This window comes from Lactuca virosa, chromosome 4, assembly GCF_052849685.1.
Source record: "Lactuca virosa cultivar CGN04683 chromosome 4, Lactuca_virosa_CGN04683_v6, whole genome shotgun sequence".
In the NCBI taxonomy this organism is placed as follows: domain Eukaryota; kingdom Viridiplantae; phylum Streptophyta; class Magnoliopsida; order Asterales; family Asteraceae; genus Lactuca; species Lactuca virosa.
Genome location: NC_136429.1, coordinates 87404683 through 87409451, shown reverse-complemented (window position 1 = coordinate 87409451; position 4769 = coordinate 87404683). Strand labels below are relative to the sequence as shown.

At 33.9% G+C, this 4769-nt stretch overlaps 1 pseudogene across 1 annotated transcript; it reads right to left on the bottom strand.

The window, feature by feature from the left end:
* Nucleotides 1-2932: 2932 nt before the first annotated feature.
* Nucleotides 2933-4200, bottom strand: LOC145106151 (protein transport protein Sec61 subunit beta pseudogene; annotated as a pseudogene). Its single transcript, XR_013707478.1, has 2 exons — nucleotides 4073-4200; nucleotides 2933-3312 (listed from the first exon to the last, which is right to left on the bottom strand). The product of XR_013707478.1 is annotated as a protein transport protein Sec61 subunit beta pseudogene (transcript).
* Nucleotides 4201-4769: the final 569 nt, after the last annotated feature.

The window sequence follows — 4769 nt, the reverse complement described above, 5'->3', positions numbered from 1 at the left end:
ATTTGTTGCATTTAGCCCTTATTTTCCGCTTCAGAAATCAGAAACTAATGTGCATGTTTCTTTTTTCAGGTCCGTATACTATACAAAGGCACACTGAGGGTGCTTTTGGTGGTGGTTCATGATTTCCCGGACTATTTTGTTATTATCATTTCAGTTTTTGTGAAGCCATTGCTTCACGTTGTGTCCAACTAAGAAACATAATTCTTAGCACGTTCTCAGCTAACATGAGTCTTCCTGACCTAAACACTCCCAATTTGAAGGTCTTTGACTTATCTTAACTCACTATATTTATTACATAGTACATAACATGATGACTTTGTATTGTGTTTGACATGTACTGATCTGGAACTGGGACTAATGTCAACAAGACAAAAATTGCAATTTTCTATCCCATGTAACGAACACAAACATATTCTTGGTGACAAGAACTAATTACAAACTGCAGTATATATCTTTTTTTTTCAGGTGGATCTGCTAGCTGAGATAAGTCAACCACCTTGCATTGACCATGAGTTTGCTGCTGTTTTGAAAGTCAACAATATAAAAAACGACTTAGATCAATATTTTATAGTGTACATGATTTCGAATAGTAATTGTAAAATCCAATTTTCTTTTTTTTCTTATTGTCTCTTCTAATATTACTCGCACTTCTTCTTTTTTTCTTATTGGTGCAGACAAGGCCATAAATTTCTTCATTTCTTTTTGGATTAAAGTACAAACTACTTCTTTCATCAAGGGGAGCTGAAAGGTCCGGAACATACTACAATGTTCCTCTAATCGACTCACTTGTACTTTATGTTGGAACAAATGTACAATCAAAAGTAAGGATGTCAAAAAATCTCGTGGGACCTCGATCCCATATGGAGGATATTTATTTAAAAAATTGGGGGCGGGGGCAGGGGCAAGGGCGGGGGCGAGGGCAAGGTTAAACCTCGTTTTAGAGTTTCAGTTGACATCCCTAATCAAAAAGTTCCCTTCTTTTCTTCACACTATAATTTACCTTTTCGCCCCTACGGCAAGGTCAAAGAGTTTTTAGAGTTTCAGTTCCAATGTGGATTCAACTCCTATAGTAGGCCACTTTTTATCTGATTAACATCTCACATGATGCTCTTGGAGCAGTGTGGGCCAACCAGTCAGGGGTTGTCGGAAAAATAACTCATGTACAAAAATAAGTTTTTATGTTTTTATGTGTTTGTATGTCTATCTACTTAGATATGTGCAATACATGCATATACGTGTGTGTTGGTTTCATTAATAGTGATTCAATATGAGTAAATAACTCTTGTACAAAAATAAGTTTTTATGTTTTTATGTGTTTGTATGTCTATCTACTTAGATATGTGCAATACATGTATATACGTGTGTGTTGGTTTCATTAATACTGATTCAATATGAGTCTGCTACAGTTTTTTAACAATATAAAGTGGCTTAAAATATATCAAAACTCAAATGTATAATGTGTTTTTGTTTTTCAACTTGTAATTGTAATGATTGTGGTTTATAATTTTGAATAAGATAGTAGCTTTTTTTTATGTAAAATATGTGTATAATATATTTTTGGGGTGGCCAGATCTTTAATGAGTGCTGCAAGTTGGTTTTAGAAGGATTTTATCAAGTTGAAATCAATTTAAAAAAAAACAATCAAAACATATAATGAGTTTGAGTTTAAGTTTTTAAAACCTCAACTTGAATTGTTTGAGCCCTATCTTATGGATATTTTTACACTTGTGTCATTATTTTTTCACACATATAGTTTTTGCATTTTCATGAATGTCTTGCTTAGATTATTTAGTTTTTCTAACGGCGCTATATTATTTAGACAAGTCTTACATATTCAATCTTCTTTTATTTGAAAAGTCATTGGGATTTTTATTTTTCGGAAAAACATTTAATAATTTGGAATTCTTTTCACTTAAGTTATTATTACTTATTAAAATCGGTTAGCCGATCACAAGTGCATATAATAACTTCCAACCAACATAAGATATATCATACTATTAGTATTTTCACCCAACATAAGTCATATCATATTAGGTTGTTTTGGAGTGGACTATTCTGGACTACATATGAGGATTCTCGACACGAAGACAACATAAATTTTTCGTGTCTGGGCTTTTAAAATTCTTGTTTCGTGTTTAATCGTGTCAACACATATTTCAAATGCATGTTTTGTGTCTTACATATGTTAGACATGAATTTACCCATTTAAACACATATAAGACAAACATAGACACAAATTAACATCTTTTGACATGTTTTTTGCTTCATGTACGATGGTTTACAGTGGTTTAAAAAGTCATTTAAAAATCCGTGTTTTCACGTAACACAATTAAAAACGTGTTTTATTCGTGTAACATCACATGTTACATTAGATTAATTTTATGTCGTGTACATTTTTGATACATAGACACATTTTAACATGACACATTTTAACATCTTAGATTTCCTGTATATGACACGCAAACACAAACTGTCAGATCTGACTTGGACTATATTCTTTTCGACAAGAGTGGAATGTGTCCATGTAAATATTTGTAACCTGTTTAACCTATTATAGTAGTTAATGATAACTTACATGAAATTTTTTTAATTACATGAAGAAAAAATAAAACATATTAGGTAAATATCAACCACGTAAGTTACAAACATGCCCCTAGAAAATATATTAGTTAAAATCGGATTATACAATGGCTATATTACCCTTATAATTCCACTCTCACCCAAACACATCCATACAAAATAAGGGTGGAAGCACCAATATAATCAAACCCCAACCTTTGAAAATGGGAATTACGATTGTTAAACTACATTTGTTGATAATAAGGACTTTAGGGCATTCAGGTCTTTTCAGGTGTCATAACTGTTTTTACTGTTTACTGCATACTCATTAATCCATAAACTAATTATAAGTAAAAATATCAACTCAAAAACATTTCAAACGAAATAAAATCTCTGCCATATAATCCAACAAAAAAGTACAAACTATAAAGAAAATCAAAACTAGTCATCAACTTTATCTTTGGACTACATGATACTCTCTTTTTCTTAAGCCTACTCCTTACGAACAAAGTAGAGCTTACCCATGACATGAAGAACAGCAACAAAAGCAATGAATCCAATGCTCATCACAAGCACAACATTTGGAGATATCTTCAATCCAGGTGCATCATCTGTGTAAAACTGCAGCATGTTTCCCGCAGTTCCACCTGGAGCTGAACTTCCGGTAGCGCCACCGGTCCTCCTTCTTCGTAAGTTGGCTGCCGCCGCAGCTGCACTTCCTCGTGGTGGAGCTCCGCCATTCAAAGCCATTCTCTGCTCAAAACCATGTAACCATAAATTATTAATCCGAATTTACATATCTTCTCTTTTAGCAATTAGGGCTTGCTACAATATTGAAAATGTTGGACAAGAAAGCAAAAATAAAGCTACAGAACTACAAAAACTTCTGATTGGTTCATGAATGTAGCAATAATACTTGTAGAATTCATAATCATGGACAGACAAGGAGATCAGGATTGTTTCCATGAGAAGTTACTTAGTACAAACATATTTCTCAGAAGTGAATACATCTTGTAATCATTACAATTGTAGCCCTAAGATCAAGCTATTTACTGCAGTTTCAAAGTTACGATTTCCAAGCAAGTATTTGCGATCTAGATTAGCTATTCGAACCGAAGAACAAGGAAATTCAAAAGCAGATCGGAGAAGCAGAGCGGATAAATTTAAAGTACTTCATCGATTATTCAACCAATTCAATCATTGTGGATAAACAAAAAGCAAAAGAGATGGATAAACTCAATTTATTTATATATCCTGAAAAAAAAAAACTAACGATCAACGATTTTGGCAAAATCGAGGGCTACAGTATATATAAAGAACGATCTAACTAAGCAAATTTCATTCATCGGGCTTATATATGTAATCACAAACAGATCTACAGTTAGCATAAACTAAAATTGGTTTTACTAACTCCAAATCAAGATTGAATTATCAAAAAAATTAAAACAAAATTCCATGATTGATGAACAAATAAAATATAAAACGATGTGAAGAAGGAAGATAATCGACTAACCTTTAGCAAGTAGATCAAAAGGTTCCGATATCGTTCTCCTCTGGCTTCGAAGTTCCGATATTTACGAGAGAAGAACGAAGACAATCAACAAGAGGGCTTACTTCGTGGCGTTGAACTTCTTGGCGTTAGGTATGGTAGCTGCCACATCGATTAAACCAATCAGAGTTTGCCACGTGTGATTCGTGGTTTTTGCCATTTATGACTTTTCTTTTGGAAATTATCTGCTAATAGGCCTTGGGTTCCATACAGGTTACAAGTACAATGGAAGTTTTGATTCTACATTCGGCCCAAATTGGATACTATGGGCCTATGGCTATTTGCCTATTAATGTCAAGTTATAACTTTATACTATGGGCCCAAAGTGGATACACTAACGTGTGATTCGTGGTTTTTGCCATTTATGACTTTTCTTTTGGAAATTATCTGCTAATAGGCCTTGGGTTCCATTAGGGGTGAACAAACCGGTTTCTTTTCAAACCGAACCGGTTCAGTAAACCGGTTCGGTACAGATTCGTGAATAGTAAAACCGGTTCAACCATAAACCGGTTCGGTTCAAACCGGTTCCGTCATAGAAAATCTTGAACCTGTCTAAACCGGTTACACCGGTTCTAAACCAGTTCAATCGGTTCTAAACTGGTTCGATCGGTTTGACTACTGGTTCCAAACTGGTTCATGGTTATTAAACCGGTTCTAAACC